Below are 23,347 nucleotides of genomic sequence, written 5' to 3' on the forward strand. Positions count from 1 at the left end.
AAGGAGGAAAAGTGCAGTTGTCATGCCCTGCTATCTTTCACTTTAATGAGCACTCAAATGTAAGTGAAAAATTAAAAGGTTGTTATATTTAGAAATAGCTGGAGCCATACACTCGATGTATGTTGCACACAGTGGGGAATGAGCATAAAAAATGAGGGGGAAAAACCCATCTACTTTGCAGCTATATTCATTAATTAAAAGAAGATTGTTAAACTAAATTTGGAAAGGAAAAAAAAAAGAAAAAACTTCTTTAATTGTGTTTACCCAAAAGCCTTTTCTTCCTAATTTAAATAGCATAAACATCTGGACTAAAGCAATATTAGAATCATGGCAGTAGTCAAGCAAATCTTGTGGAAAATAATGAAATTAGATCCCTGGTGTTGTGACAGAGTAAGGGCAGGATACATCAGTTCGATGTTAATAAAATTTCCATGAATGACTGAATACAATTAAGAAATTGTCAGTTGCGGCAATGAACTTTTGTAGCTCATAGATGTTTGCATCATTTGATTATGCTGGCAATTTAAAATTGTTTGTTAGTGTCTGTGTTGGGATATTAATTATGACCTTTATTATAGCCCACAATTAAACCAGTCATATAGCAACAAGCAGCCTGTGTTGTGGTACTAAAGGATCTGAACTGTTCAGAACAGGGTCTTGGTGTGTTCAGACCATTCACTGATCATCCAAATTGGAAATTATTTGAAATGATCCAGTACTTTAAAAAACAATTCAGCTGGGTTGAGTAATCCCTTTAATAAAGAAATTTTGGCTTAATAGCATTTTAACAGTTTTAATTGCTAACAACATCTGTAAAACTGTTTTAAAGAAGGGAGAGAGAAAGCATTTTTAACTGTGACTCCAAGACAAGCTTTCTCCTGCTTCAGGAAGAGAAACCAATTATTCATTGGTTAATTAGCTGTAAACAACTTTTTAAAGACACATCCATTATATATGTAATTATTTGAAAAAAAGCTTTAATATTATTTGTGCTAATGCATAATTATTAGTGCGTGCTAAAAGGATTAGCAGCATTTAGATGACCACTATTGCTGGGAAATATCAGAGTGGAGAGAGATTAGCATCAGGCTGGAATGTGCAGGGATGGATCCAGTGTGTGCCTGCACCCCTTCAGTAGTGACAACAGACAAATCACACACACAGAAACAAAGCCTGGAAAGCTGAAACCTCACACTTCTTCCTCTTTAATATTTCTCTGATATGTGCAGGAAATATATCCCCACCAAAGGATTTCTGTACCCAGCGGAATACAGAGTTCCTGTGATTTTTTTATTATTATTTTTATTATTTTAAAAATTTTTTAGACTCTCAAGACACCTTTGTCTTTTTCTTTTCTTTTTTTATATAGTCCCTTTATTATTGCACAGCTGACTGGCAACTTTACGATGCCCTCAGCACATCTATTTACTAACTGTTATACCTAATTTACTAAGAAGATGTAAAGTCCTGGTGAAATCTATTTAGGCTTTTGTAATGTGTCGGCTGGAGCAGTGTTTATAGTCATTAGCATATGAATGAAAGGAATAATATTTTAAACATTTAAATAGTTTTAATATAGGTCAAGGGAAACTGTAACATTTGTCCTAACACATTGCAAATTCCAAGTAAGACATCACAGAACCTGCCTGGAATTTGTGTGATTTACGCTTGTGTTTACCAAAAAATGGTTTGAGTGTACAAACTAAAATTACAGGAGGAAGCAATTTAGGGCCACATCAATAACAACTTAAGCATCTGAGTGACCTAATTCTGACACAACCACAGTTGTGTGGTGCTGAAATAGTTCTCCTGCACATATCTAGCAAAATAATTTATGTTAAACAGAGACCTGGCATTTAATGTGCCAGGTCCCCATATTTTGGGAGAAACAGAATTTTTCAGAGCAAACTGAGGAAGTGAGGGGATAAATGGTGTGACAGGAGCACTGCAGCTTTCCCTGAAAGGGTCAGGGATGTGCTTTAGCCCTGACCTGCAAGGATGGACCTGAGCAGTGGGAGATTTGTTCAGTCTCCATGAATTTGGCTGCTTTTCAGATGCTGCCAGTAATGATGCTAATTGCTGGCATTGGTGATGCACACAGGCACCTGTACCATGGCAGGATTTCTGATATTTTCTAAAAGAAAACAGCTCTCAATTCTCTTTTATGAAACTGGAGCAACAGTGTTTGACAGCTCAGAAGGAATACTGTGGATGATTTTAGCATTTCAGTTCACTGGATATTTGTAATTATCTGGAGTTTAAGGAGAAATGTTGCACTTTGAGTTGGCTTATTTCTTTACAGCAGTCATTGTGTGGAAGCATTTAGGGGGATGGAATTTTTGTTTTAGTTGACAAAGAAATTATGACATTTGAAGGGCTTTGTGTATTTAAGCACAGATGATTATTTAGAAGGCTTGGTTGCTGCAAATTGGAAGCCTCGTAGCTCAATTTACTAATTTATTTTGTGATCTGTGACTAAACTGAGTAAAAATGCAAATACCACAAGCCCTTTGCATTTTATCACCAGATCAGTGTACTGATGGGAGGATCAGAGTCACTATACAGTTCAACACTTGTGATTTCTAAGCAGTCAGACACTAAAAGCATCTGTAGTGGAGACTACAGGAGAAGTCCTGTTCACAGAGGTTTTAATGGAATTCAGTATTTATTTGTTTCTGACTTGGAATGCAGAAGCAAAACTTTATTGTCCATTGTGAGAATGTTTTCTTTGTCTCCCATCACATGTGGCATTGAGCCATCACTTTGTGTTGCAGCAGGATTATGGGCTAGGAGGAAACAACTGGGAAAGGTTGAAAGTAGCACTGAAAACTTAAATGGGTGCTGGCATCACCTTTTGGTTACACCTCTGTTCAGAGAGCATTGGCAAAAATTATAATCTCTTAAATAATTTTTGTTTTTAACTGATACTCCCCCACAGTGTTAGGAGGTTTTGTTTAAAAGTAATTTTATTTTAAAGTATTACAGCTGTTTATTGGCTACTTATTTGCAAGTAAGTGTTAGCAGTGATGTCAGCACCACTTTGGAGGCAGTGCTAGGGCAGAGTCCTTCTTCTGGTGAACCCAGTAGAAGTCGTGCCCTTGCCTCCCGAGGAAGCAGATTTGGGTCTATTAATCCCTATTTTTGCAGATCCAGCAGAGGGAGCAGAAGTCCACTGATGGGGTTGCTTTGGACGAAACATTTGGGGTGGCAGATGGGTTGGCAAAAATTGCTTGTGGAGGTGGGGAAATGCATGAGTCATTCCCCCCATATTCTGAGAAAACTGCTCAATTAAAACACTAAAGATTGCACTGTAATTCAGTAATTTTTCACATCCTGGAATTTAATTTTTTCTTTAAATTCTCCATGAGTCGGTACATTATTATAACAATTGATCAGAACTATTTCCAGCACTTACACCAATGTAGTGATCCCAATTAGCCAGCAGATAATTGTTTTTGAAAGGAATAACACCCAGTCATGTCTTTGCACATCAACTCCCCTGCCATGGTGCTGCACTTGTGAATGTACAGCAGAAGAATTGCGCCCTTTAAAAAACAATAATTAAGAAAGGATTAGCTGTAGTGCTGCAGTTATTTTAGGGTGCATGCCATGGATACAGATCTCTCCTGAGCATTGTTACCTCTGCCTTAAAAGCAGGAACAGAAATGGGTGGTGTGGGACTTGCTGCTGGAGGGGGCAGTGGGTGGCCTGCGATTTACACCCAGCAGAGCTGCAAGTCCCAGTGCTCTGGGAGGGACATGGAATCTTCTGCTGATTTCTGAATTCAGTGGGACCAGCAATCAGGTGTGTCTCCTTAACAAGGAGCATTTCCCACTACTTTTAGAACTCTTGGCCAGTTTAGTCCGATTTGATGAAGTTAAAACTTTATCTTTTGTCCTGCTCTTGTCTGGGACAGAGTTAATTTTCTTCCTAGTAGCTGGCGCAGTGCTGTGGTTGAATTTAGGATGAGAATGACACTGACTGCACAGGGATGTTTTAGTTGTTGCTGAGCTCACCCTAAATCAAGGACTGTGGAGTTTCCCATGCTCTGGCAGTGAGGGAGCTATGAGGGAGTGTGGCCAAGACAGCTGACCTGGCCAAAGGGATATTCCATTCAGGAAACTCCCATCAATCTCATGGGCTAAAACTGCCATCATCTTTAAATAAAACTATCATTGGGTTCTCATTTGCTTTCTGTTGGCCAAACCTAAAGATTGTGTTAAGGTCACAGCTGCAAATTTTCTCTGGGACTGTGAAGGCTAAAAACTCACTTCATGCTTGAAAAATTTAGATTTTATTTTATTCTTATTTTTTAAGAAATAAGATGAAACAGGGCAGTAAAAGCTCTCCAGGTATTGTGACACTGATCACTGGAAGAGCTGCAGCACAGCTGCTGCTCAGACTAGAAGTCAGACCTGTGAAAGGAGCCTTGTGTGCAGCCAGGGCTTCATCTGGCACAGAGGGCACAGCAATGTGGCACCATCTTAGAAAAAGGAATTTGTGAGAAAACATCCGAGGCAGACTAACCAGCTCACAGACTAGTTTTATTCAAATCATATTTTTAATTAAAGGCAGTTCTTCGGTATTTTTAGGAATTTAGTTTGAATAAGCATTTTAGATTCTAACTCATTTGAGATCTAAAAAACCAGAAGAAATTAAAATTTAAGCTTGAGTTTCTTTTTTTTTTTTCTCTCTTATGTCAGACAAATGTGACAATGAAGAAAAACTAAAGGGCAAATTGGGGACAGGAGGTTGTGGATCCAATATTTCTTAGCTGATGAAGGCAGCTTTGTTTCAGATGAATTCAGTCAAAGATAATATCTCCTACTCCCAAGGAAAAAAAGCAAAATAACACCCCAACCAAAATGGAAAAGTTCAAACTTTTTAACTTAGAGTATAATTTCCCTTGCTTGGCCACCTTTGTTGACAAGCAGATGTGGGATTTGGGTTTGATTAAGCTGGACATGAGCCTGGCTCCCTATGGGAGAACATTCCTGGAGATGCTCTGTACCTCACAACACTTTGGATTGTCAGAAATTCTCCAAATTCCTGACTCCTACCTTGCTGAAGGGGGAGCTTGAGGCAACAGTGGCTGCTGTTGGAAAGGTGGATGGATGACTTAGAACAGGAGGTTTCATAACAGGAGCTACTTCTGTTCCTTCTGTTGATGGCTTTTGGGTGATGAAAGGAACAAAGGCGATCCCATCAAAACAACAAGCTAAAATAGAACAAAACCCTCCAAGTCTGCATGTTAATGGAAAGAATCAGAGAATGGAAAATGAAACAAAAGCTGAGATATTCTGAATGCAATCTTACAACAGTTCTGGCATAAGATGCTGGAGCTTTTTAAACTCTGATCTCTAAGCTAAAAATGGAGTTGTCAGCCTTAACTTTGAATTTTCTTGCTTTTAGCAGTTTGCGTTAAACATTAATGTTATTGAAAATAGCTTTTCATCCGTGTGTATTAAGGGTTTGTTTGCCAAAGCCTCTGCTCCTAAATGCGTGAATTTCAGCAGCTAGCAAACATCAAAGCAAGGAGATTTTTCAGCTCAAGAAGTTATCTTTAAAATTAAAGCTTAGTCTTTCACTGTATACTTTTTGTGAATAATTATTAGAATCTATAATAAACAGTCTCCCTTTATTGTTCTGTCTATTATATCGAAAGAGATATGCCTTGATTGTATCATTTTAATTAACTCTTGCTGTGTTTTATTGAAGTTCAAAGCATTAAGCATTGTTTATGTAAGCACCATGACATTCAGGTTGCCTGAAAGAAGTAAATAAAACTGTAGGTCAAACTGTATTAATGTTTCTTGCCAGCTATTATTACATCTGCTTTTGAACAGCATTTATTCTGTAATTGATGGTTGTCAGCCTGTAATTTCCATAGTTACATTCTGAACACTTGGTTTTCCCTAATTTTTGTAGTGTTTACACCATATAAAGTCAGAGATTAAAGTAAAAGGGAAAAGTGAGTTACCAGCTTTTATTTGACCAGCTTAATATTTCTTTCTTCAGGGGAATCACTCCAGTTATTTGCCAAGTTCATATATCTATAATATTCTTTTAGATTCAATTTTCTGCCCTTTACTTTTCTCTATTTCATGTTTACTTTATTCTTTGTGGTCATCCCATCTAATCTGTCTGCCTGTGTCTACCTAATCGACCTAATATGTCCATGTATCATTTCTTTAATGATTTTATTATTGAAATGACTCTCAGCATTTGATACTTAAGCATACATTATAAAAGCCTAATTCTCCCATTAGTGGATCAAGCTTCCATGAGCCTGCCACATCCAGGCTGCTTCAGGAGTTAAATGAGCTTTGTTGAATGTTGGCCAAGAGCTGTTCTGCAGATCTATTCTAGTTTTTTTTAACCTATGTAAGTGAGAAGAAGCCACTGCATAGATTTGCGTTGCTTTTTGTACCCCAGAATTGTCTAGAGCCTCTCCTTGGTGAAGATGCAATGTTTCCTTTCACTGTGCAGCTTAAATTTTATCCATAAGGACTTGCCTCTGCAAAGGAAACTTAGAAATTAGTTTTTTTTCAGTTGCTTCTGCTACCCATAATGAACCACAGATGTTTTGGAACCTTCTATGGCTTTCTCTTTCCATTTTAAGTCCAACTTTACCAAATTAGTTTCTTTGTTTTAGCTTCCTTCAACAAAATAATTGACTTCTGAGAAGTTTGTAGTAGCAAACAAGAACATTTTAGCAATTTCATCTATTCTTTCCTCTCTCAAGCACCTCTGGGGATTTAACATCCCTGTAGCACCTTTGAGCCCTCCTTCCTATCCCTAGCCTCTGTTATGGCCTTCTATCAGGGCACCATACCCTGTGTCTTGATTCTGTTTGCATTTTCAAATTATTTGAATTTGAACTTTTTTGTTTAATTTGGTTTTTTTCCTGTGAGCTCTGAGTCTGGGAAGTGTCTGACAAATCTGCTGTTACAAAATAATTTGGATAAAAAGACCACTTTTGTGCTGTTGAATAGCTTGCATGTAGAAATTTTTATTTATTTTTGTTTTAGGTCAAGCTTGTGGTTTACTTAAAAGAGGTTGTTAAAGAGAATTCCATTGTGTTTCTCTAGTCAAGCATAGCTATCCTGCTAAATATGTTGTACAAGCAGTGAATAGTGTGACACTTAAGGAATGCTGCATTTATTTTTGGACATGTTTTTTGTATTTCTTTATCATGGCAGAGACTTTTTGGCGATAGGGTGGCAGGGAACCGAAGTGTCCGGTTACGTGCTATGGTTAACAGAGTGGCCTGCAGTGAAGTTCCTTGGCATGAGACAATTTTTCTTTTTTCTTTTTTTATTTTTTCCTTTCCTTGGCTTGATAGGCTGCAGTTGAAGTCCCTTGATTTGTCTTTGTTGTGGGCAGAATCCGGGGATTAGGTCAAATTAAAAACTGACATTTCCATTATGTCTGTACTTTTATGGTGCATTCCTCTGCTATAGAAAGTCAAATACCTCCTTGCCTATTGCTGAAACCAAAGAAACAAAGCAAAAGAGAATTCCTTCTAGCTCCTAACTGAACAGCAAACCTCATTATTCCTGGAGTAATCTGTTAAACAAATGGAAATAGGTGAACCTTCCACTCTTTTTTTTTTTTTTGTCTCTTATTTAAGAAAATGGCACGATCTCAGGAGAGCATCTTTAACTAAGAGAGCACAAGTGCATCCAATGGCAGTTACAAATATTTTTAAACAACAGACAGACAAATTGTGCTGACTGTCTGTATTTAAAAAAAAAAAAAAAAAAAGAAAAAAGAGCCTTGCCTAAAAGACTACAGTAAATCATGAAAGTGATCTCAAGTGAACAGAGATGGATTTCTGGAATACGGTGTGCAATGAAACCACTGACCTCTTATACAAGGGTTCATGTCTTTTTCTACAGAAACAGATGGGTAATAGCATAATGCTGAAATCATGCTCTACATAATATGGACCTAGTGATTGCAGACCTGATTGCTTGCCATATGGTTGCTGAAGGGTTGAAGAGAAAATGGGATGATAAGCAAACCCTTAAAAGCAACATTTTTATTGAATGGCCATTACATTAAAACCCAAACTCTGCAAATGAAGGCAAGAACTGTGGTGAATAATGATGAAATAACAAAACAATAAAAGAAGAAACACAATAGCATGTATTTGTTTGCAGTATGCAAAATAATACTCCTCATTTTTTTGGTGTCATTCTGCCTTGTGTTACGAGCATTTGGTGGAAAGTTGGTGGGACATTGCTGCCTGCAGGGCACAAATACAGTGTCGTGGAGCACTGCAGTATTCGCTAGGTCAGACAGGAAAAGAAAATAATCACTTGTCTCAAAGGAAAAGCTTCTGAGTTAAATGCTAACTAAAATATGCAACTTGCATACATGAGCCACATTACTGTGAGGCTGGTGGGAAGCCTTCATGAGACTTGCTTTTCCAAGACACACTTCTACACCTATTTCCTCTCTCTCCTCAAAAAACTTGCTTTTATCACGGATTTCTTTTTTCCTTGGTACGTTCTTGTAACTGCTGAATAGCCTGGGGGTTTTTTATTGACATTTGTCAGTAAGTTGCTGAGTGTGGGCAGAGGAAATGCAGAGTAAGTGATGTGCAAGTCCTCACTCCTAACATGTACTTATCTACAAGAAGCCTCTTTGTAGGAAGAAGGTTCCACATAGCACTCAGCAGTGCCAACACAACGTCATGGCCATGTCTGCTCCCGTGCAGAGGGGAAATGACTGACAGTGTGACAGGGCAAGGCTTTGAGCCATGAAAATCCTCTGTTTCTAGGCTTTTTTTACACATTTGAAGGGTGGGCCCAGTGGGGTCTCTTTTGAGTCATTAATGGTTTGCTCAGACATTGCTGTAAGAGGTATCCAGCTGGTAAAAACCAGAAATTCAGCTCAGTTAGAGACTGCAAAGGTTTCAAGTCACATAACGTGAGCCACTTGAATCAGGCTGGACTTGCCTCCCTTAGAGGCTCAGTCCTGCATGAACATTCAGATGGCTGATGGCTCAGTGCAGAATGGATCTCAGTGGCTTTGAAGTCAAAAAGGATCCTTTGTTCTTAAGTTTTCCAAAGCCTGTCCAGTCCCTCGTGCTCAAAGTGTGTAGAAAGGGATGGGGAAGCAGTTCCCAGCTGTTTTTGTCAGGTGCAATCTGTGCTCTGCTGTGTGGCCAAACTCCTCACATGTGGGGACCACCCCAGGCAAGTCCCCGGACACTTGTCCTCTCTCCACCATGCTGCTGAAGAGCTTCCAAGATCCAGGCAGGGTAATATAGCTATCTCTGATTAATCACTACTAAATACAGACTTCCTTGGCTTGACAGGCTTGTCTGATGCATCCAATAAATCACAATTTATTTGACTGCAAGAATGGAAAATATTTATTTGAACAATTACTTTCAAAGAGGAATCTGCCATGTACATGAACCTCCAGATCATCCTCAGGCTTCTCACGGGCTGCCCACCTCACTTGGATTTCACTCAGACACCTAAGGACATGTGACAAGCAGCATATCCCAGTATTTAAGACATTTTAAGTATGGTGAAACCGATTTTCATATGATGAGAAGAGATTTCCTGCAGCCTATAAAATTGATTCTCATCCCTCTCGACTCGTGACATGCCGCCTGTGTGGCAGCAAGAAGTTTTGCATAACTTTTAAGAGCCCGTGCTGACCTACTTAACAGGCATCCACTGCTACATAATGTATTTAGGTCAAGTATTGTGTTTGAGCTTATCATCAATCTTGTAATAGTCCAGCTCACTGTGAGAGCCACAGGTACATGATTGATGCAAACATTCCACAGGGTAGAGAATATTCTTGTCATTTTCTTAAAGGGAGGCCTAGCGTTAGGGTGTTGCTATTTTTGCCGGAGAAGCAACAAGGATTGCCAATCACAACCCTCCCAACCTGTGCTTCTGCACCCCTGTTTTTTTCCCTCTATTAAGAACATCCAAACTCACCGATAACAAGTGATTTTTATTTTGTTTTTTACATGATTCATTTGGGCTAGACAGTAAATATAAAAAATCTGTATTTTTATTATGATATGTTACTGACTGGTTCTTACTTCCAAAATAATATACCTGGAACTTTTGTACCAACCTAGTCATTGTGTCCCTCCCCTAATTGCAGTTGGTGTTTTAGCCACATTTTGGGCAGGCTCTTAAAGCCTGTATTTTAGTAAAGTATTGCCAGCACACTTCCTCATCCAGATGATATTAGTGAAGTGCGCGTTGGTTTGAGCAGTAAATTGTTGCAAAGTTCTGTGACATCTTAATGCTCTGACAGGATGTGAAAGACAATAACACCACTGAAAAGACCAGAAAAAAAGGCCCTTTATAGCTATTGAATAATATATTAGCTTTTAACACTGTATATACAAGCAAAATGGGCTAAGGTATAAAATCAACAAAATAATTACTTATACCAGACATTATATATTTTATCAGGATCAGAACTGCATGACCTCAGCCCGTGGTGCAAATGGGGTTTGATTTGGTATTCATTACCTCAAAGAGCTGTAAATACCTGCGGCCCAAGTGGAATCTGCCCTGGGGGCTGATGAAATGGTGTCTTACTCGTGTGTAATTTGGAAAGAGTTCTTCCGAAAAAACCCTCAATCTGTTGTGTGAATGGACCCGCAGGAATCGTTCCCAGTGCCTAAAATGTGCCAATGAGAGGACCTGTGAGCAGCTCCTAAAACGTGCAGGTGGGTACCTGCATACAAATGCTTCTAAAATTGACATGTACAGTGCTGTGGATCTGAAAATCTATACTGCACTTTTTAGCAGTACATTCCGAAGTCTGAACTGAGGGAAGAGTTACATGGCAATGAAATATGCATGAAAAAAGTCCAATTTATACATGGATCCCGAGAGTTTGGCGACTTGTCTCCTCTCCTTCCTTCTCAAATGCTGTGCAAAGTTTATCAGTTTGGATGACAAATTAGTTTGTGCTGTCTCTGTATTCCAAACAGAACTTCCATGACGTTATTTGCTTCTTTTCTCAAATACTTTTGGAGAAAAAAAAAGTAATGATTGTTCTAACACACCTTTCTCACAAAGAGCGAGCCCTCAGTCTGAGCTGCCTTACTTTGAAGGTCTTAAATGACACCTTAATGTTGCTTTAGTTTGGTTTAATTTGTGATACAGCCGGACTTTTTCTGCAAAACTTATTTCCAGAGTTTTGGTTTTTCATATTCAAAGATTTCAAATGCTGGGCTTAAATTCTGGCTAAATAAAAAAGGAAAAAAGTGAGGAATCTTTAATATAATTTTTTTGCTGATACTCAGAAATATGTTTTGCATCTTTCTGCGGGAAAATGATAAGAAATTCAAAATTCAGAAAGAATTTCTGTAATATAATTCAATGTAAGTCAGCAGTTGTGGATTCTTTGCCTTGAGTTCACTGATACCAGCCTGAGAAGGAGTGGGCAGAGGTGAAATTCCTTCTGTCAAACACGAAGTCGATGGGGGGAAAAAAGGGAGGCGGTTGTATGCAAAATAGAGACACTTCAGCGTCTGCTTATACACTATTTTATTTATACATGCGACAAGAGGAGCACTTCTTACTCAGGATAACATAAATAACCTGGGCACAAAATGTTTGAGGAAGTGCACTTGGAATTACAGCCTCATCTTAGGTAAAGTCAGGACTTATGTAAGTGAGCAGTTGTTCTTTCCAGGTCTCTAAATGCAAACAAATGGGCTCTGTTTGGGGACAGTTGTTGTTTCCCAAGCTGTGGCTGCAGCTCATGGCTGGGTGCAGCTTTACCTGTTCTTGCTCTTTTCAAGGTAGCTGTGCAGTGAAAGGGAGGGAGGGAGAAGGACAAAGAGGGAAGAATTTCATTCAGATGTTATTCTATAAAGATTTCTGAGTTTCCTCTATTTGGAGCATAAAAAAGCTCCAAGAGTTGTTTGTTTCCTTCCTTGTAGAAGGTAATATTTACCTGGTGTGAGTCCACTGAGCCAGGTGATGTCAAGGGAAATGTTCTGAGGGGAACAACTTCAGAATCTGGTCCTGGATGTACCAATTCCTGCTGCAGGTGCCTTTGATTCCAAAATGTGAGGGAAGAAGTAGCAAGAACATTCTCTAATGCAGGATGGGGTGGTGAACGTAGGTGTTTTTTGGATTTTTATTACAGCTTTTTGCTTTAAAATTCTTAGAAAGTCGGAAGTACCTTCTAATCTTTTAGCTGCCTTTTTCCTTTCTATTTAACAATTCAGCAGCACATCGATTGATCCCTTTCCCCAAACATTTTGAAGCACTTGAAACCATTTCTTGCCACATTGTTATTTATAGAGATTCACTAAATGAAAAAAGGCTCCTTTTCCCTTGCAGGTATATGCATCATTTATAGTCTGGCTTCATTATATTCTGTACTGTATCAACTCCTGTAGGAGAGTGGTTATGTAATGCTCTTATGTCATTACATTTACATGCATTAAATTCCTGGCAGAATCATATTCAGTGGAACAAAGGGTTCATTAGCAGGACAGAAATGCTTAACTTGGGAAACTGCTGGAAGAAGTGAGACACATTTCCAGGCTGATATTGTTGATATGCAATTATATGTTATGTACAGAGTTGATGTGGGATTAGCTAATCCCTAATGACAAGTATAAATGTGATAGAAGTTGTTCATTCAAATCTCTTTCTGCAGTGGTAACTTTGAATAGAAGTTATCATGGTTAAATCTGGAGTGGCTGTGAGAGGGACTTGCTCCACTGTGACAGAGCAGTGCCATTCCCACCACATGGGCGCTTTACAGAGGACCAGCACTCACTCCACAAACTGCAAATACAGGAAAAAAAGTTACTCCCTGCCCCTTATTTACATGTGCAACTGGTGCAGAACGAATTTATGGCCTCGATTGTGTTATGCATTTAAATATGTTCTTTATTCTTCCAGCTCCTTTCCCCTGTCGGTGAAGCATTATGGTGGGAGCTTCCAGGGAGAGCACCTGAGCACATTGCTTTGCACAATGTCAGGACTCTGCCTGAACCAACTTTGGAAATGGATCATTTTAGTTTTGTTGAAATGGCAGTTAAATAGCAGGAATATATCAAGAGTTAAAACTTCATTACTGGGGAGCAATAAAAATACATCAAGCCTGGAATATTGTCTAGGAGATCAGATTTCTTGGTTGTGTTGACACTTTAAAGAAATATGTTTATTTAAGGAATAGAAATTCTATATACTGGAATACTACAGTGATAAATTGCATTCTAGTTAGGCTATCTCTGGTGTTCTAATTTTATCAGTCAACAATGGACTGTGTATCCTATGAAAGTCAGCTAAAAAAAAAAGGCATAAAATAATGCTAAGGGCAAAAATCTTCCTTAACCTTTCTGCACTACTTGGCTGGGACTGGTGCTGAGCAGTGTTTGGAGTCTGAAAACATATAATTTTATTTGTTAGCACCTTTTCATCAGGTTGCAGCAAGGAGTGTTCAGGTGTAGATGTGCTGGAGACAGCACAAAGAAATGGATCTGCTTGTTATTTCCATGAGGATGAGAAGCAGGGTACGCTGAGTTTCATGCAAACCTGGAAACAGGGACGTTTACAAGTCTCCAGACTTCCATGTCTGACAACTTCCCTAAATTTAGATGTTACGGCTGTTTTTGTGACCTGAAAAGTCTCCTGCACAAGTGTAGATCCCTAAAAAGGGCTACCTGGAAAGCACTGTGATAAATATGTCTGGTTCCTTCCAAAGCTGCGAGGAAGTGATTTTTAACATATTTCACAAAAAAAAAACGCTGCTTGTTCTCAGCTTTGCAGATGGTTTCCCAGGTTGACTTGTTGGAATGATAAGGAAGGACAAAGGCTCATTTGGCAGAACAGGAACTCTGTCGTTACTCATGTTGAGAGCATCTGTCTTGCTCATGTACTCGTGGGTTTGGGGCTGAATAGGCTGTGGAGAGTTTCTTCTGGTTTCACTTATGGGGGACATTCTTGGGGGATGATGAGGTGTCTACAGCTCCACTTGTCAGTGCTGCATCACTCAGACACGCTGGCTGCCCTTGCAACTGCTGCAAGACAAACCCAGAAATTTGAAGGATGAAGTGTGAAGTCCCCAGTAATTTCAATGTGACCACAAGCAGCTTCCATGGAGAACAAGAAAGCACAAAAGCCTCACTTTAAGGGGAACCGCCTGATATTTATTCATTTATGTCTTTATAGAGGTGTATCATGGCTTGTGCTGAAGTTGTCATAATTTAATAAATCAGTGTGGACTTCTGCAGCAAATAAGAAATAACTTGCTCATAGGGGCCGTACTTTTGCCAAGGGTCTCAACTGGTTGAGGGCTGTGTTTCAGCCTGTTTCCTTTGCTTTCACTCTTAAATCTTTGAGAATTCTTTTTGTAGAAGTTTGATAGTCAGGTATCAAGATCTCTTCAAAATCACTATCAAGGATGCTGGAGGTTTTGAGATGTCTGCTGTCAATTGTCACTGTTGACAAACAAGGGGAGGAATTTAAAAATAAAGTGCTTGGCACAACTTCCTCCTTTAGTTCTGTGGAGTTGGTTAAAAATGCTGTCTTTGATGTAAATCAATTGGAGCAATATTTGCAGTCTGGATAACAAAAGCAAAATGGGTCTGCAAAGCTAAGGACCACATACATTTACTCTTCCTCCTGTTTCTAAATTCTCTGTAGTTCAGATATTTCCAGTATATTTTCAGTGTTTCGGTATTGCTGGGTTAGTGATGTGTTCCTGTGGAGTAGATGGAAGTCATACAATGTAGTTTGCAAAAATATGTGCTTCAAGAAATACAAACACAAAACCAAATAAAAGGGTTGGGTGAAGAGGTGCATCCATTCACTGTTTGGCATTGAAATTCTGCATTTCTGCTCAAAGAGATGCATTTCCATTTTGTGGTTTCAAGCACCTACTTGATTTTTCTAGATTCAGTATTTGTGCACATTCCTGAGATTCAGGCTGGTGAAGCCTGACTCCCATTTTGAGGCAAAATTGGCCAATTGCATTGTGGGAAAACAGAGAGCTCTTCAAAGGTATATAAATTAATTCTTTTCATTAAAGGAACAGAGGGACAAAATGCAAAAATCAAATAAATTCAAATATGTTTAAAAAGACTGATAATAGTCTAAAGGAATGACATGAAAGAGGCAGGAGGAACTTCAGAAGTACATAAGACACTATTAGCTTTTCCTTTCAGCTTCCAGCCTCCACAGTGATACTGCAGAGGGTGTTACAGGAATGTCTTCAATCCATGGCAGCCAAAAGGTCTGGAAGATGCACCAGCAGCTTCCCCTTTGCTTCTGGCAACAGGCATTGAATCTGTGTGGCCCTGGCCATAGATTTCAGTGGGATCAGTGAATTTCTGTAGAGGCTGTGCAGTGGGAAATGCTCCCTCAGCATTGCAGAGGAGCAGGAGCTCATTTCTCTGCAGGTCCTTCATGGACATTTCTCATGGCATCCATGTCTTCTAGAGCCTGAGATGGGCTGGAAGATGAGCTGAGGTGGAGATGTGCTTGTGAGGATCTGTCTGTGCCATCCTTTTTCTTGACAAGTTTATGGATCCCAAAATATGGTGGAAGATGTACCCACAGAGAAGGGATTTTATTTTTATTCACAGCACAGGGTAGAAAAGGGCTCTATTTGTAGTTCTCCCCTGTAGTTCTTCCCTGCACATGTAGGGAAGAAGTCCTGGGTTTGATTTCATCCAGATTTAGCCTTGAAACAAGAAAAGCTAAATGTGCAAGATGGCTGAAATTCAGGATACTGATGTGTTCAGTGAAAAAAAAATTCCTTGGAGTCAAATGTATTGCTGAATACCATCTTAAGTAGCTTTGCTGTCTCTTTCCATTGCTTTTTTTATTGTCAAGGATAGGATAAGAAATTGGAAAAGAGACAAAGGTGTTAGGAAAAAAGAAGACAAAAGAAGGTGTTGCTTTTAGGAACTTTGATTTACTCGATTTTGCTTAAAAACATTAAGCTTTTGCTGTACAAGTATCCTTTGAAAAAAGGATGTCTGTCTTTTAAGATCTTGAATGGGAAAACATTCAGGTTTGTGTCAGGCAGAGCTTACAGTTTTTTTTAGATGCAAGTTTAAAAACAGACACCTTTTTAAAAAGAGATTTTGGGGTTCTTTCTTTGTAACTTGACAGGATGGTTTGTTCATGTCAATAGTCTTTTGATCACTCAAAAGACATTGAAATAAAAAATGTCAATGCTTCCACTCTTTTGATCCAGCTCCCTTAAGTATTGTTGCAAGAGGAATATATCAGATTATAATAATATTTCGACTTGGCTTTATGGATATAACCTGGAGCCACATTTTTGGGTCTAACCCAGAGGGCTTTGGAGGCTGGAGCCACATTTGTGGGTCCAACCCAGAGCACTTTGGATCCATTTCTGCATATTAACAGTGCCTAATTTTTTCCCAGCAGGAGAATAATTTCCTAAGTAATTTGTACTGCCGACCACTCTTCACTCTAGTTATAAAAGAACTACAATGGGGTTTAGCTTTTTGTTTTTAAATGCTGATAAACCTAGAATTAGAAGTATAAAGCTGTGACTATGATGGGTTATTCTCTCCTGAATATCTCTGTAAACCCTGATCACAAAAACTGTAGGGAATGTTTTCTGTAGAATTGAAATTTAGCAGAAAAAGAAAGTACATAATTAAAACCAAATTCTGGTGTTTGTACAGAGGCTGGGATTTTATATATGTGTATAGAAAATAGTGATTCTAAATTTATTTAAATGGATTATTGTTTTACGTGAATGATAAGCTACACTTGAAAGCAACCATTTTCTAGGATTTGTTTTGTATCTCATGAAATGGTTAAAAGCAACTTAAGCCTCCAATCCAGATGAATCAGGTGCAGGCCCTCGAGGTGGAAGATTTCTGTCAGGAGTGGTGAATCTGGATTTGTGCTGTGCCCCTTGCATGTTTCAGGAAGCACAGGTTGAAATCCCCACTGAAGCTGCTGGGAGTTTTGTTCCTGACTTCAGTGGGTTTAGAATTTCACTGTAAGGATTTTTAGGTACTTTTTAAAAATGAAAAGGTGACCTGTTTAATACTGACCCAAATAATTCACTGCACAACTTCTGCCCTCCTCAAATTCCCACTCGCAAGCCCATAAACTGAAAGAAAAACTGTAGGAAAGTAAAACTCTGGATTTCAAGTGAGAAAGCCACTTGAGATCTCTCCACATCACACTCTGGCTGGTTATTCTGGGTAGCAGAAGTGGCTGAGCCGGAGCTGTTATGATCCACAGCACTTAGTGAGGAGTGGGGAAGCAGAGACAGAAACTGGTGCACTTAGAAAATGCCTTGAGAAGGTTCGTGACACAAGTGACTGCAGCTCCCCTAAGGGATTGGCATCACGGCACACTCAGCACTGCTGGGCCCTTTGAAAGGGGGAGTTAAAAAAATCCCCTGTGGGATGCAGTGAAGGAACTGATTCTGCCAGTGAGAAAGTAATCCCAGGATTTCATCAAATCCCTACTGCAGTCACACCCAAACGGATGGCACCGAGTCTCTTCTTTGGGTTTTGAGCTCTTCATTTCTGGAAAACAAGAAAACAGAAAGAAATACATGAAGATCTAGAATTGCAGAAGAGGGAAATAAAATCAGTTTGTCACAGGAGATTTTTTTTTTTTATTGACATCTTTAGTTTGTTTTGATGTCTGTAATTAAATCGCTAATTATGTGTTTCTGTTGCAGTGGTCATGCTTTTATTACATAATTGCTACAAGTTTTTCTCTCCCCACTAACAATATTTGTTTAACCTTAGTGCATGCTGGTTACATCCTTCAGAATGGAAAACCTTAGAAACACAGTTATTGATTGTTACAATTAACTAAATCAGAGGGGCTCAAAGTTCTTTGCCATAAATTAAATATGTTTTGTGGCACAGGATCAAAGATAATTAAAGGATGAAGCAATTGCAGTCATTAAACAATAAATATTATTTTGATGCCAATTGAAGAAAATAAAGCAATAACAAAAAAGGCAGGAAAATTGAGGGATTTTAAAAGGAGGGGAGAAAAGTTTAGCCTAGGGTAAAAACATCATTTAAAAAAATAATTTGTACTGTGATCCTTTGAGCTTCCTTCTGTGTTGTCTCAAAAAGCATCTGATTAGGTGAGATGCAATTCAGTCACCTTCTCTTTTTTTTTCCCTTTTGAGTTTAGGCATAATTTTTGTCAGTATATTTCAATGTATTCATTAATTTTTCTCATTTGTTTATTTTATGCAAACCATAAGAGACATTTTTTTCTCAGTGAAGATTGCCTCTTTATTTTATTTTGAAATATTTGTATATTTATTTCATTAAATGAGATAATGCTTTTTCTTATTAACATAATTTCCAGTACATTAAACATATTTCTCCACAGACAGAAGAGAGGAATCAGATTAAATGACAGTTAAATCACTTGCAGCAATTTCAACTGTTAAAAGAAATAAGTGTCTCTGTTTTCTTTGTGATCACGAGATGTGCTGTAAAGGGAAATGAAATACTAAAGAAAGGAGGGAAAACATAAAGAAATAATGACTGACTTATTGCAGTAATACCACTGAGAGAAGAAAAACTCACTACAAATAAAAGGAAAAATAATATAGTGGTTTTGAAAGTTACCAAAATTCATTTCTTATTGATGAGATCAGTGCAAGCCTTATACTGAGTAAACTGAGAAGGGAAAAAAATAGCAAAGCATACCCAAAGCCAGACAATGCCATAAACTGTGGGCAATGAAAGAAGGAATAAATACTGTGCATTTGGAGGGCTGTTACTCTAAATGCCTCTAATTTTTAAATAATTTATATTTTATCACATTTAGGGAGGAGAGGGAAGAAGCAATTATCTCTTGGTGAGCCAACCATGCCACTCTGCTGCTGTGTTCAGGGCTCTCCAAATGTCCAGGTGTCCCTCCTGCAGGTCTCTCCCCTTTTTTGGGCAGGTGTGGGGCTGCAGGAAGGAGGAAAGCATCTTTTATTAGCTCTTTAAATAAGATCTTCCAGAATTATTATAAAAATATTTTCTGTCTTAATTATATTTTGTTACTATTATTTTAATTTCCAGAGCCTGAACCAGCTGCTTTGAAGAGATCTTGGGACTAAAGGACTGAGCTGAGGCATTTCTAAGGTAATGTTGACATTATTGTTTTGCCCGCAGTCAAGATTTCCTCTGTTTGTGCTTTTAGCTGTAAACCAGATATTTTTCACTAGTTTTATGTGCCTGATTTTTTAGTCCTGAGTAAGGACTAGTCCAAGAGTTGCTATTTTCCTTCTTTTTCTTAGTTTCCCATCAGTGCACTCTACAGCTTCACTGATTTCACCTTCAAGCTCAAATCAGAGAAGGGATTCTTGAGAAGGGGGACCTGTTCTAACTCCTTGCTCTATCTCAGAGTTAGCTAAAATTATAATTTTTCAAGAATTTAAATGACAGTATTTTTGCTGTTAAATGCTTGATGAAGAAAAGGGTACAGCATCCTCCCTTATGTGACATGGTGCAGGGAAAGAAGTGAAAAATGTCACCTTGTAAGGCTTTTAAGGAATTGTTTCCTGGGGCTGGAGAGCAGACTCTGCCTTCCTGCTTGTGCTCATCTGCTGCAGTTGAGCAGGGGACACTGCAGGGTCATCACCAAAGACTTTTGCACTCTGGGGTTGGTGTCCCTTGGGCCCCCTTTGGAAGTTGTATTTGCTGTGCCAAGGGGCCTGGTCAGGCAATGGAGGTGGTAATGGAATTTAGCAGTTGAGGAGACTCTGAGAAATCCCAGAGCATGTGAAACGTAATTAAAGAAATAAACCAGGAGCATCTGCCACCATCCTCTGTGGACATCCTGCCAAGCAGAGTCACATCTGTGCCCCTGGAGGGGCACCAGCCCAGCCCTTGCTCACAAATGCTCCAAAGCTTCTGGTGGGCACAGGCCAAGGGTCACTCCAGGTTCTGCCACAGGATCCCCGCCCAAGGAAGTTCTGCACGACAGAGAGAGCTGGTAAGTGGAACTCAGTGCACAGAAACATTTCTGATGCTGGTGCTCATACTTACAACCTTCATTACCATATTTTCAGGGGGCATAATAATCATTAATGTGTTTATTGTGCCCTTGTGAGTTGGGGCAGGGATGTTATCCTTTTTCACACACGTGGAATTGAAACAGGCAGGAAAAGTACTGAGCTCCAGCTCGTGTGGGAGGGTTGCCAGAGACCTGCTCCTGTTTGTGGCTTTTCCTGCAGGATCCTGACCCGTCTTCTTGGCTTTAGTCCTTGTTCAAGGTGTCTAAATAGGAGATGATTTGTGCTGGGATTCTTCTGCAGTCAATAAAGGGCGAGAGGGATCTCCAAAGGAAAATTTGGACCTCCTCCCAATGGCTTTTGGAGGGTGTCTAAAAAACCTGCGTGCTCTCACTGAAATGCCTTAAGAGAGACTTTGGCATCTCTCTGCTCTGGACACTCACTAAGGACAAGATTTGATTCAAAACCACCATGATACAGAACATTTCCCTTTTTGCCTCTGCTGAAGGGGCCCAGCACAGCTGTAACTAACTTTTGAAGATGCCCCATCATGGTTACAAAATGTGACTGTGACTTAGAATGTTGCAGGAGGGGCAGAAACAAGCAAATTAAAAGCTACCTTGATGAGGTGTGAGGTTCAATGAACAGATGTCCTGCACTGGATTTTGCTGCAATCCAGTCACCCTCTAAATACCTGTGAAATTCTTATCACTGTGAACAGTTGCCCTTTTTGGTCTCAGAGTTGGACAGGCATGATGACCCAAACCTTCTCTGTGTCCATTTCAGACCTGAGTTTTTAAAAGTGTGAGTAAAGGCTTAGCTAAACATTTTTAAAGGAACTGTTTTTAAATCAGATAGATGGTGAGAGGAATGTCTTTCAGAATTTACCAAGTTTATATTTTGCATATTCCATACCGAGGCTGTTTCTTTTCTTGTGACATCGCAAAAAATGAAATTAGTTTTTGACTGGGAGGGGATGATGATGAAGGTGTTCTCAGAATAACATGATTTAGCTTTTGGGAAATATTAAAGCATGACTACGTTGGACCTTTTTATATTAGACAACAGCAGTTTTTCCATTCTGCACTAAATATTCCTTTCATATTTCTCATCTTGCATGATATTGCCTATTTCATGCCTCTGACAAAGTGGCTGAAACAAGCTCTTTCCCTAAACTTGTGATATTTGTGGATAAAGGATTATTACCTGTGGTATTTTTAAAGCAATGAATAAATTACATTGTTTAGGCAGATGCAGACAAGGTGTTGGGTTTCTTGTCTGATGCCACAGCAAAGCTTTGTGTCAGAGTTCAGAGGGGATGCAAGAGCATTATGCTTGGATCAGTAGATTTAGGATCTGAAGTGGTCTGGAATATACACTGGAATATTTTCTTATTCTGATTTTCATATAGTGTTTTGGCTGTGTGACCTTCCACTGTGACATAGTAATATTTTAAAATAAGTGAGCAAATGAGGGTGTTTAGAGGATACTAGAAATCATCAGTATCTTACTGTTGTGGATGTGCATGGTGGCACTGCCATTCCACACTCCTGGGTGTTGGCAATAATGTACCTGCCTCTCCTGGAGAAAGGAGCACACCAGGTTCATGGGAACACTTCAGGGCAGAAGGGTGCCTTGGGAATTGGGCTTCTCCTGGCAGCTCTGGAGAAAACCGAATGAGACTTCACTCTTGGGTTTGGTGGTTGGTTCTTTGTGTTTATATGACACAATAGGAATGGCAAAATGAGAGAGAAAAAAATAAGGTTGATTGCTCTTCAGAGAAGACCTTAGACAGCAGAATCTCTCCACTCCAGTGACTCTGGTACATGTCTGACTTGATTATTCCTGTCCTGTTGAAATACGAGGCAGCTGGACAATATCTTGACTGAAATACATTGGAGGAATATGGAAATGTGAAGTACAGCTTTTGTGAAAATCAGAATCTCTGTTCACTTTATCTATAACTACACTTGTTGATTCTTGTGACTGTGATGCAATTGATTATCTCTAAAAATGATTCTCCCTGAGGTGTGGGGACTGTGCCTTTCCCTAATGGATGAGCAGAGCTCATCCAGTTTCTCCCAGACTTGAGGCAGATTAAAGTTCGAATTTTTAAGTTTTGTTTTGTTTGGTGGGTTTTTTTTTTCCTGTGACTTTCAGTTCAGTTTTATTTTCCACAATAAAATTCCAGGGCAATGTTGTAGCCTTCTCTGAAGGCATTCAGCTGCTCTGTTCCTGAGTGTACCTCACACCCAGCCCAGCTTGCTGAGGATGTGAGGTTCAGCCTGTGGTCTGTTCCTCTTCTCCCTGCAGTGACTTTGGCATTTCTAAACCTGTTTGCAGAGCAGAGCAACGTCTCAAAGCCATTATGTTTTATGAGTAGCATAATTACCAGTGTCTGGATATGGGATGGGGATACCTCAGTGAGGAAAACATGGACAGGGCTCGTTTGATTCCATTTCTCTCTGCTGGCAGCAGCAGTGGGACACACCACAGCATTCACTGCTGTCCTTTGCACGATGAGGGGCATGAGGTGGTGTGGCAGAGCAAAAAGTGATCATGGCAAACCAAGTTTCAATGGTTCTCTTGCTTTGTGCAATGCATCATTGTTTCTTTTTATGGGGATTCAAATGGAAAAAGTGGCTTGGATGGGGAAAAAAAAATCTCTACTTACAGTTTTTCTAGATACTTCCAGCAAATGGGAACATAATAAAATGATTTTGTTTCTTGAAAAAGTTTTAGTTAAATTTAGCTTTGTTTTCTGCTTAAAAAGGGGAGGGGGTGGAGTGATAATAAATGTCATTTGAAAATAGAAGTGTCCTTGGTTTCCTGTTTTCAGTAGGCTTAAGATAATTTATTTGTTCTACTTGTAGTTTGTCAATTGATGCCTCCCTTCCAAAACTGTCTGTGGGCCGCCTTAGCCAGAGTTTCCTACAGTTATTTTTGCACTATTGTTAAACAGAACCATGCAGCATGTTGCTTTTTCAATTTACTGCGTGGGATCTGCACATAGTTTTCCATTGTGGCATATTTGTGTCTTTGTCACTTTTATTGTTTATATGCCAGCATATGGCCAGAAAAAAAACAAACTTCTTTCCTCAGTTTTCTTCTTTTGTATTGTTTAGTCCACAGTGCCTTTACAGCAACAATTTGTAAAAATCAAATTCCTGGAATGTAATTGGTTTGCTTGAAAAAAGAAGGAAAACTGGGAGAATACGTCTCAGGGATTAGTGAATATTTAGGAATGGCTTTATTTTCCTACCCAGGGCTGCATATAGGGCAAAAAAAGCCAATGCCTGTTTTTATTTAAAAAACTTCAGTTTGGTCATTTAGGCTCATATATCTCACCATG

At 39.2% G+C, this 23,347-nt stretch overlaps 1 long non-coding RNA gene across 5 annotated transcripts in view; it reads left to right on the forward strand.

Annotated features, from left to right (window-relative positions):
• LOC143693651 (uncharacterized) overlaps positions 1–23,347 on the forward strand; it is a 435,266-nt gene that overhangs the window by 90,887 nt on the left and 321,032 nt on the right. For all 5 annotated transcript variants that reach the window (XR_013181588.1, XR_013181589.1, XR_013181591.1 and 2 more), the window contains exon 2: positions 19,061–19,123. This is a non-coding gene — a long non-coding RNA (uncharacterized LOC143693651). The remainder of the gene's footprint in view (positions 1–19,060; positions 19,124–23,347) is intronic.

This window comes from Agelaius phoeniceus, chromosome 3, assembly GCF_051311805.1.
Source record: "Agelaius phoeniceus isolate bAgePho1 chromosome 3, bAgePho1.hap1, whole genome shotgun sequence".
Classification (NCBI taxonomy): domain Eukaryota; kingdom Metazoa; phylum Chordata; class Aves; order Passeriformes; family Icteridae; genus Agelaius; species Agelaius phoeniceus.